Below are 11,450 nucleotides of genomic sequence, written 5' to 3'. Positions count from 1 at the left end.
TTTCTCTTTAAATATACAGTAGGTGTTTTGTGTTTAATTTCCTTAAGAAAAATGTGCATTGTGGGGGTGAGATGCTAAAAAAATAAAAGGTGAAGAGAGTCCTGAAAGTTTATAAAAACCATATTGTGTGCGCCAGAGACGGGAGTTACCTTTTTGGAGCCTTTTTATTCTCCTAGGAATACTCATAATATAGTCTTATGAGTTTTTGTTTGTTGTTGTATTTTTCTTTTTACTCTCTCTTTCTTTCTTAGCATGTGCAGTACCTCCTGAGTCGCTTGTCTTTTTATATGCGTCTCAGAGGTGTACTGCTGACACAATAGCCTGGAGCAACGAGCCTTTGGAGCCACTTGTGTTCCATCATGTAATTACATTCACAGGGTGTATTTATAGCAGTGGAGGTGCCGAAGTGTGTGTGTGTGTTGGGGGGTGGGTAAATAAAGGGCCCTGCCTTAAGGGAGGTGGCTCAGTGAGTGGGCAATGCAGACATCCTCAGCAGAGAGGTAGCGAAGGTGGCCGACAGCTGCATATGTCAAGGAAGGAAAGAGTGAGAGGAAAGGTACCCAGGTGCTCTAAAACTCAGGCTGTGTCCTTCCAAGCCCTGGGGGTTCTGTAAGAGCGGCTTGGAGGCAACAGTGGGGGCAGAGCCAAAGAGGTGATTAAATGGACAGGGCTGGGCTTGGCTCAGCACCCCTTTCACAGCCCCAGAGCATGCCCAGGCATTCTTATTTGTGGAAGTCCTCAATGAGATCGGTTACTGATCCATATAACCTTTCTACTCTTACCAAATGAACCATCTCATAGCCTCCTAAAGCCTCATTAAGTGTTATTCTCTGCACACCCCTATCCTCTTGGAAATCCTTCAGTCTCTGCTAGAGTTCCCATCCCCCACTGTGGGCTCCTGGTAACCCACTGCAATGGCCCCACAGTGGAATCTCCCTCCTTCTAGGTCCAACATACCCACTCTTGCCAGCCACCAGAGTGATCCGGTGGCCATTTGTATGTCTTCCTTTGAGAAATATCTATTCAGGTTCCTTGCCCATTTTTTAATTGGGTTATTAATTTTCTTGCTATTCAATTTTTTGAATAATAATATGCATTCTGGGTATTAACTCCTTATCAGACATATGTTTTACAAACATTTTTTCCCATTCTGTAAATTGTCTCTTCACTCTGATCATTGTTTCCATTGCTGTTCAGAGCTTTATAGTTTAATGTAATCCCATTAGTGTAGTGTAGTCTTATTCTACTTTTGTTGCTTGTGCTGTCAGAGTCATATCCAAAAAGTCATTGTCCAGACCAATGTCAAGATTTTTCCTCTTTTCTTCCAGGTACTTTAAATATTCAAGTCTTATGTTTAAGTCTTTAATCCATTTTAAGTTGATTTTTTATATGTGGTATGAAATAAGGCTCCAATCAGATTCTTCTATATTTAGACATCCAGTTTTCCCAGCACCACTTATTGAAGACACTATCTTTTTCTTATTGTGTATTCCTGGCATCTTTGCCAAAGGGCAAATGACCATAAAAGCATGCATTTGCTATAGGTTCTGTAGTCCATTTCACTGGCATTTCTGTCTGTTTTACATGGTACTATATTGTTTTGGTTACCACAACTTTGTAGTATATCTTAAAATCAGGTTGCAAAGCCCTCAGCTTTGTTCTTTGGCTAAATATTGCTTTGGCTATTTGAGGACTTTTATGGTTGTATACAAATTTCAGGATTGCATTTTTTATATCTTGGAAAATGACTTTAAAATTTTCATAAGGTTTGCATCGAATCTAGTATTTTTGGTTAATCGAACATTTAAACAATATTAATTCTTCTAATCCATTAACATGGGTTATCTTTTCATTTATTTTATTTTATTTTTTTTTTTTCTGTGCCCTAGGCATGAAACAGCTCTGGCCACCAACCCAGGCATCAAGCTAGGATGAACAAAGGGCTGTCAGTCTACTCTGCCCCCGACTGATATAAGAGTAACACCACCAATGAGGTGCCTCTTTGCCCATTGCCAGGGGTTTATCTTTTCATTTATAAGAGTCTTCTTCAACTTCTTTCTTCAGAGTTTCGTACTATCAGGACATCAATCTTTCACCTCGTTGGTTAATTTATTTTTAAGGTTTTGTGATTTTTATTATGCTATTGTAAATGGAATTGTTTTCTTAATTATTTCTCAAATAGCTCACTGTTAGTGTGTAGAAACACAAGTGATTTTTGCATGCTGATTTTGTAACCTGAAAATTTACTGAGTTTATTTATTTATTCTAATAGTTTTTAGTGAAGTCTTTATAGAGTTTTCCATAAATCCATGTTATCTGCAGAGACAATTTTACGTCTTCCTTCTCAACTTGTATGCTTTTAACTTTTTTCTTATCCACTTTCTCTGGGTAAGGCTTCTGATACTATATTGAATATAAGCGACAAAAATGGGTAGCCTGATCTTATTTCTGGCCTTAGAAAAAATCTTTGTCCATTGAGAATGATGTTAGCTGTGAGCTTGTTATATGTGGCTTTTATTATATTAAAGTACATTTTTTTCAAATCTTATTTGTTAAGACTTTTTATTATGAAAGGATTTCAAATTTTGTCAAATACTTTTTCTGCATTTATTCTGATAATCAATATTTTTTCCTCGTTCTCTTAATGTGTCATTGCATATTTACCTATTTGCACATATAGAACCATCTTTGCATCTCACAAATAAATTCCACTTGATCATGATCCTTTTAATGTTGATTTTAGTTTGCTAGTATTTCATTGAGAATTTTTTCATGTATGTTTATAAGTGATACTGAAAATTACTATAAGGAATTTTCTTTTCTAATAGTTTCCTGGTTTGGCAGTATCAGAGTAATGTTGACCTCACAAAAACAAGTTTTGAAAGTGTTCCCTCCTATTGCATTTTTTTGAAGATTTTTGAAAAGAATTGTCTTTAATTCCTTATAAGGGTTTGATAGAAATTATCAGTGAAGACATCTGGACTTGGCTTCTCTTTGTTGGGAAGTTTTTAATTACTGATTCAATGTCCTACTCATTATTGATGTATTCAGATATTCCATTTCTTCATGATTCAGTCTTAGATAGTTTTTTGTTTCTAAGAATTTATCCATTTCTTCTAGATAATCTAATTTTTTGGTGTATAATTTTACATAATGTTCTCTAATGATCATTTGTATTTCTGCTGCTGTTAGTTGGAATGTTCTGTATACATCTACTTCATCGACTTAGTCTACAGTTTGTTCAAATTCACTATTTCCTTATTGATTTTCTGTCTAATCTATTCATTTTTGAAAGTGGGGTATTGAAGTTTCCTACTATTATTTTATTACTATCTATTTCTTCCTTTTTCTTTCCAAATTCAGGTGCACTTGTATTTGGTGTGTATATATAGTATTTGCAATTGCCCTTTATCATATAATGACCTTATTTGTCTCTTAGAACAGTTTTGGCTTAAACTCTATTTTGTCTGATGCAAGTATAATTATGCTTAATCCTTTTTGGTAACCATTTACACAAAATATCTCTTTCCACCCCTTCTTTTTCAGCCTATGTGCATCCTTAAAGCTAAAATCCATCTTTTTTTTTTTTTTCAGATTAATATGAGGGTACAACCAATTAGTTATACCATGGAATACTAAAATGAGTCTCTTGTAGACAGCATATACTAGATTTGTGTTTTGACCATTTAGCCACCATGTCTTTTGATTAGAGAATTTAATTCATTTACATTTAAAAATAATTGCTGATAAGGAACTAATGTTGACATTTTGTTCATTGTTTTCTGACTATTTTGTATTTCTTTTGTTTCTTTGTTCCTCTCCTGATGACTTCTTTTGTGATTTGATAATATATTTTGTAATGGTATGCTTTGATTTCTCTTTCTCTTTTATGGTTACCATGAGGCTTATATTACACGTCTTATAGTTATAACAGCCTATTTTAAGCTGATAACAATTTAACTCTACAGATAAAAGATAAAAACTTTACAGTTTAACTTTTCCTTCCTCCACACTTTGTTATTAATGTCACAATTTACATCTTTTATATAAGTGGGTCCGTCAACTAATTCTTATAGCTATAGTTATTATTAATACATTTGTCTTTTAACTTTTATACTAGAGTTTAAAATTGACTCATTCACTACCCTTACAGTATTAGGTTGTTCTGAATTTGGGTATATTCTTATCTTTACAGTTAGTTTTATATTTTCATATGTTTGCAGGTTATTAGTTAGCATCTTTTTCTTTCAACTTGAAGAACTCTTTTTTGTATTTCTTGTGAATTAGATCTAGAGATGATAAACTTCCTCAGCTTTTATGTGTCTGGGAAGGTCTTTATCTCACCTTCCTTTCTGAAGGACAGCTTTGCTGGGTGTGGTATTCTGGGTTGGAAGGTTTTTGTTTTTCCTTTAGCATGTGGAATAAACCATTCCACTTTCTCCTGGCCTACAAAATTTCTGCTTCAAAATTCTCTGTTTTTCTTTTTTAGTTTTGAGAATTTAATTATAATATGTCTCAGTGAAACTCTTATGCTTAGTCTATTTGGGGTTCTTTGGACTTAATGGATGTGGATGTTCATTTCCCTTTCCAGATGTGGTAAGTTTTCCATCATTATTTTTTAAATAAATTCCCTGTCCTTTTCTCTTTCTCTGCTCCATCAGGACTCCATAAGGCCTATATAGGTGTCTTTTATGGTGTCCTCTAACTCCCATAGCTCTTCTTCACTGTTTTCCATTCTTCTTTATTCTTTTTTGTTTCTTTGCTTAAGTAACTTTAAATAACCTGCCTTTGTGTTTACTGATTCTTTCTTCTGCTTGATTGAGTCTGTTGTTGAAGATTTTTATTTTTACTTTTTTTAGAGGTAGAATCTTACTTTGTCACCCTCCATAGAGTGCTATGACATCACAGCTCATAGCAACCTCCAGCTCTTGGATTTAGATGATTCTCTTGCCTCAGCCTCCTGAGTAGCTGGGACTACAAGTGCCTACCACAATGTCCAGCTATTTTTTTGTTGCAGTTTGGCTGTTACTGGGTTCAAACCCACCACCCTGGGTATATGGGGCTGGCACCCTACTCACTGAGCCACAGGCGCTGCCCTATTATTGAAGATCTTTATGGAATTTTTTAGTTTAGTCATATGTTCTTCAGCTCTAGAATTTGTTTGGTTCTTTTTTATGGTTTTTCTGTCTCTGTTGAACTTCTAATTTTGTTTTAAATTGTGTTCATGATTTTGTTTCATTTTCTATCTGTATTCACTTGTATCTCACTGAACTGTTCTAAGATGATTATTTTACATCTTTGTCATACAGTTCATAAATCTCTATTATTTAGGTTATTGGTACTTCATTTTTCTTCCTATTGATGTCATGTTTTTCTGATTATTTATGCTTTTTCTGTGGCAGCTCTTCAGTCTTTGCAGTTTTCCTTAAGCAGGAAAGCCCTTCACCATTCAGCCCATGCACAGAATCTAGGTAAGCTCATTGGTAGGGCTTGTGGGAAGGCTTGAAACTAGAGTCTCCGGTCAGGATTTCCTGGTGCCTGAGTCAGCAAATGGGTAGGACCAAAGCTTGAGTCCACAGAGACTGGCCTGGTATCAGGGTTCACTTGGATGAGCCTAGGGACTGTGTCTTCAGAATACTAAGCCTAGAGCTTGCAATGAGGGATAAAACTAGGGACTGGGGCATGCCTAGGGCCTGGATCAACAGAGGTGAAAGCCCAAATATATTAACACAACAGTCAACAGCCTGCTTGATCTTAGCCTTGCTCACCTGTCTGCCCATCATACTCCATATGACAAACATATAGACCCTTTATTTTATTCAATACATATTTATTGAACAATAATTATAAGCCAGGCATACTGTCAATGCTGAGTGACACATACAATATGATTGCCCTCATGGAGCTTGTATTTTATAGAAGAAAGGAGGCAATAAACATAAATACCTCAACAATATGGTTGGCAGGAAATAAGGTAGGGAAAAGGGTAAAATCTGAATTGAGGAGCTGTTTCATACAGTGCATGAGGCTAAGCCTGCTCAGTCAGGTTATCTTTGAACAGGGACCTAAAAGCCAAATAGGATCTGAAGAACTAGCTTTAAAGACAGAGTAAACCAGGGAAGTAGGTAGGGTCAAAGCCAAGGTAGGAGGTTCAAGATTTAATCTATTTATAATAAGAAACTGTTGGAGGGTTGGAAACAAATGGAAGATATTGTCTCTTTTCCATTTTCAAAAGACTTCTCTAGATGCTCTGTGGAGACTGGATTTCAGAGAGTGTTGGGTAAGTGGGAACTTTATATTCATCACACTATTTCCACAGAGTAGAAAGAACTACTGTCATGTGGAAAAAGCAGGAAAGATCTCTTTACAGCACATCCCTGGTCACTCTTGCCCACTGTTGATTTCAGACAAGAGGAGTTTGGGGACTCAGGGAAGTGAGTAAGAGAGACATTCATTTCCTGGAAAAGATTTAGTGAAATAGGAATATGGCCAGTGGGCAATAATACATGTCAAAAAGAGCTTAGGGGAGTTTGTTTATTTATTTTTTGGTCTGGCAAATTATTGGTGACAGGAGAATTTATTATGTTTCTACATGAGATTCCACACACAGAATGAGATCTCTGTCTGTGAGGGTAAAATCCCACTCCCAGGTTATTAGAGAGGAGAAGAGAGTATGATACCCTGACCATGTACTCTGTTTCTTCTTCATAAAATAGCTAAGGTCCATGGTCAAACAGTAAAAAAGGCCACTGGTAACCACTCTGGATGGGATTTGTGTGATCATTAGCAGTGCTCTGAGACACCTGCTCCTTCCATTAAGGTGGCTTCACAGAACACAGCCCTCAAGATTTGAAACTAGTAGTCCTCACAGGGAGCACTGCAGGCCATGTGCTCTGAGATCACCAAGTCCAGCTAGAAGCCACAGACTGATGCCTTCTACTTTCCAGATGTCCCTGCAGAGCCATGGTGACCAGCTGGCTGGCCTGCTCTCCAGGGTCCATGCTCCCACCAGCTGTGATCCACTGCTTTCAGCCAAGCTCATCAACCTGCCTCAGGGCACAGCTTAACTCCTGGACCAGTTCTCTCCCCCATGCCTCTCTCCACCCCCATCCCCAGCTCCATTCATCACAGTCAAGCTCCAGTGCATCTGCATTTTCCTGCTGTTCTTGTGCCAAAATAAAATCAGTCAAATAAAACACAATCATGCCGCATCAGGCCACAGGCTGTTTGTCTCAGCCTAAATGACTCTGACAGCTCAGGGAGGGGAGCAGCAAAGCTGGACTGGCTGAGCAACAGCCAAGGCTCAGGTTCTAGTAACAGGAGTGGACATTGTCACATCCCAGTTGCATCTGAGCTCCCTTTAATACACACACAGTGACCTGGGCTCTTCTCAGATTGCCTTCTTCACACCTCCTTTCCACTTTCAGTCCCATGGCCCCAGCTGAGTGCCTGTCTGTCGTCTGCCATAAGTCCTCCCCAGTGAGGTGTGAGAACATGCCGGGGTCCCTGTTCCTGGATCCCATACCCAGAGTTTATCTTGCTTTATTCTATAACATGATTATCCAAAAACTTTGAATATACCTTAAAGCACAAAGCTAAGAATTCCATTTGTTGTTGCTTCCTATGCAAATCAAGCTTATTTTAATTCTCCAACAATACTTCTGGAAAACTGTTATTAGATATATCTCTACTTTTTGTGGTTTGGTCTTTATGAAAAACTATTTCCATATATTCCCAGAGTTTTTCAAGTCCTTGTCAGAGGCAGAGTTACCAGAAGGAATTTAAGCAGCTGAGTGACATGATTTGGCTTATGAGTTATAAAGACCATGCTTGTTTAGAGACTGTGTTGTTTAGAGGGGGAGATGCCCTTGTGGGAGAAGAGACATGGATTTAGGAGTCAGGCGCCCTGATTACAATCCATTGAGTCCTTATCTACCTGTGTAGCCACCTTATCCTCTGAAGCTCAGTATTTTATCTGCAAAATGAGGGCATGGTTATCTGGCTTTGGAATCACATATACTTGTTTTCAACCTAACTCTGTCACTTCACAGGTAAAATAAGATGCTGCATGCAGAAGGCTTAGTGCTGTGCCTGCCACAATAAGCCCTTTAGTGGCAACTACTCTGCTCACTCTCACTTGTTTGAAAGCACTCTCCACTCCCTACTTCCCACTTTCCATACTAAAGTCATTTTTCAGTGTCCTTTGCCCCTTCCTCTCAAAATTTCAGAGTTGTTGGGAGTTAGTTCCTGAGCCCTGTCCCATTCCTTTCTACTGGAGAGCTCAGCCCTCCACTTTGGCCTCCAGTCTAGATCACTCCTAAAGCACCAAACATCTTGGTTAAACAAATAAATGTCTGCTTGAGGCCCTATCTGAATTTATCAAAATCAGAAGCCAAAGCACCCCCTCATCTCTCTATCCCAGGCAGTAGCACCACTCTCAGCCTGGTAGCAAAAGCCTGAAACTTAACAGACTTTCTTGATTCCAGCCTTCTTGTCTTCAATGCTCCTCTAATCCATTACTGAACCCCTGGTTCTATTTTCAAAATACATTTTGAATCTATGTCCCACAATCTCTCCTCTGACTCTTGTAGCAATGGAGGTTACTGTCACCTCTTGCTCTGACTACTATAATACTTTCCTAACTGGTTTTCAGCTTCCAAACCTGTTCCTACCCAACACAGTCTCCAAACAAGCATGGTCTTTATAACTCATAAGCCAGATCATGTCACTCAAATGCTTAAATTTCCCCTGGTAACTTCCCATATTACTTAGAAGTAAATTCAAACTATCCTCCAGGATGTAGACTATTCTTTACCATCTGGCCTTTGCCTAGTTCTTCAGTAAACCACATGCTACTCTCCCAGCTGCTGATTACACTTGAGTCCTTTTTCCTATCCTGAGGTCCTCAAAAGTGCTATTCCATTTGCTTACATCTTCCTGCCATTTCCTGTTTACAGGACCTTTATCCGATTCAGGATTCAGGTGTGGGTCCCAGGGAAACTGAAGTAGGAGATCCTATGATTCAGAATGGCCCCCACTCTCTCAAGCTGACAACTTTGACCAAGAGTCAAGTTTCTGGAATGGTTTTCTCCCTGGTGACACCCCATTTTCTCATATAAACACACTTCCTAGCCCTGCCCTTCTAATCGTTCAGACCTGTCAGTAGGTCTGAATTCCAGTGGTGGAAATAAGCTTAAGCATATGCTGGGATACCCACTACATGTCAATATGGATGTCTCTGAAATCTCCCACCTGTTAGAGTTACTAATATGGGAATTGGCTTGCCAGTAGGTTTGGGAGAATTAACCACTATGGAGAGATTTCATTCTGGAAGAATTCCTTAGTATGTTAGTCAAGACTGACATTTTGATCCAGCTCATTTTTTTCATTCATTCTCTACCCTCACACCTGCACTTTGCTTCATTAAATGAGTCATTGCTTGATGAGTTTACCCTTGACAGCTCTTTGTTCATTCTCTGCCCAGGAAATTTCTTCAGCCACTGTGGAAACCACATTCTTCTTCAAGGGTCAGACTGAATGCTAGCTTGCAAATATCCTTAATGTAGGTGTTCATTCTAATGGCAGAATTCTTAGAATTCCTTCCTTAGTGCTCCAAGGCCCAGTGCTTATCTCCCACTAATGGTCCCTACCACATCCTTCCATGCATGGATCATAAGCTCTGTACCAGACACAGTGCTAGGCATTGAATAAGCCTTATCTACTATGCTCCCTATGAGGTGGGTACTATCAATGTCCTCATTTTACTAATGAGGAAATTGAGGCCTAGAAAATGAAGTAGCATTTTCATAGTCACAATTCAAGCCCACATCTGTCTTACTTTATCATACACTGTCTTTGCTATTGCACTATTTTGCCTCATTTAAGAGGCCAACTATCTCTCCATGTTCCTTTATACTCATCTTCATATACCCTAGGTCTCCAAAGCACAGACTACACTGACACTTTTCAGGCAGCACCCTGTTAATAGAGTGGTTTCCTATTCTGCTTCTGTAAAATCTCTTAGAGGGGAAAAAGTAGGTAAATTACCTTCCACAACAACATTAACAATCTGTTATTAATGAGAAAAAGTTGAGAAATTGATATCTAAATGTTCCCAGCACCAACATTAGTTTAAGTTCTCACCCACACCCTTGGCCTGGGAGGGCCACACTAAGACAAGTCAGCCTGCCCTTTGGAGCCCATTCATTAGAGAAGGGAAGTGTTTATGTGGCCTCCGGTTGGGAATGATATAATGATTGCCTTTCCTCCCAGCAGGTCTCACCCCATCTCAGGAAGACGTCAGGGGTCAGCACAAGGACAAACTCTGGGTTGATGAGTCATTCTGGGAGAAGGCCAATCACAGGATGAAGGTTGGCTCCAGGGGATTAGCGTAAGGAAATGGTACCTTTCCCTTTAAGGACTAAGGTTGAATGGAACCTCAGTCTGAGGGCATGAAAACCACCTGGTCTCTCTGGCTGGAGATCCAGGAAAGGGAACACAGGTCCCTAAAGAGGAAGACTCATAGGCTAGTCTCTACCAGGGCCCCTAAGAGATCTTCACTGCCAAGTCTCTGAGGAGCTCAGGTGAAGCAGGTGTCAGAAGTATGGGCCTGTATTATTATTTTCCATTTGTAAGTCTGGTTCCATTAAAAGCAGGCAGAAGTAGTAGAAAAATGTACTTTTGAGGAGGCAGTAGAGAGATGAGGCCAACAAGCCCTGGTTTCTCTCCAAGCCAGTACATCTGCTGTGGTACCCTTGGAAGACGATTGACTCTTGTGTTGAAAAAGTCAGAACCTGTGTGAGTTACTGACTCTCCCTCCACTGTGACCTCGCCCACCACCCTCAACTCCATCCTGCTACCAATATCACCACCTTGACCACTATTCCCACCACCACCATCACTACCCTTTAGTGTCACCAAATTACTTGGCAGGACCATTCTAGTTGCTTTGATGTTTATTTTTCATTTAATTTATACAATAAGAGTTATTATCTTTAATATATAACCTGATCTAGGTATACTTTTTATGAGTGTCAGTACCCTTCCTCAAGTGTGTGTGGCACCCAGGCTCTGTTCTTACCCACTATGCCAGATGAAAGATTCTCTTTGGGGCAGAAAAGAAAAGTTCAGGTTAAAAAACAGCAAACCATAAAGCAAATAACAGTCCTATGTGATATCTCTCTCTCCTTGGAAGTCTCCTCTCCTTCTGATCACTCACACTGTCAATTAGTCCAGACATTCTTAGAATAACCAGGCCCCCGTTTCTCCCTTGGTGCTGCCATTCCTTTGCCCATTTGTACCAAGGAGAAGAGGTGGTTGCCCTATCTCTTCTGTTCTAAATTTCTGTGACCCTTCTTGTACTCTCAGCAGGTCACTGTGACCTCTGCTTCAAAAAATGCATGAAAAGTTACTCCTTTCACAAACCCTCTCAGCCCCCAATATTCAGCATT

The 11,450-nt window shown here is 39.4% G+C and overlaps 1 pseudogene; it reads right to left on the bottom strand.

Annotated features, from left to right (window-relative positions):
- Positions 1 to 1,876: 1,876 nt before the first annotated feature.
- LOC111727726 lies at positions 1,877 to 2,021 on the bottom strand (annotated as a pseudogene).
- Between the last annotated feature and the right edge of the window lie 9,429 nt (positions 2,022 to 11,450).

The sequence above is a fragment of the Otolemur garnettii genome, unplaced genomic scaffold (assembly GCF_000181295.1).
Source record: "Otolemur garnettii isolate 467f Iridium unplaced genomic scaffold, OtoGar3 scaffold00119, whole genome shotgun sequence".
Classification (NCBI taxonomy): Eukaryota; Metazoa; Chordata; class Mammalia; order Primates; family Galagidae; genus Otolemur; species Otolemur garnettii.
Note: the sequence above shows the minus strand (reverse complement) of the source record. Positions and strands in the feature narration are given on the sequence as shown.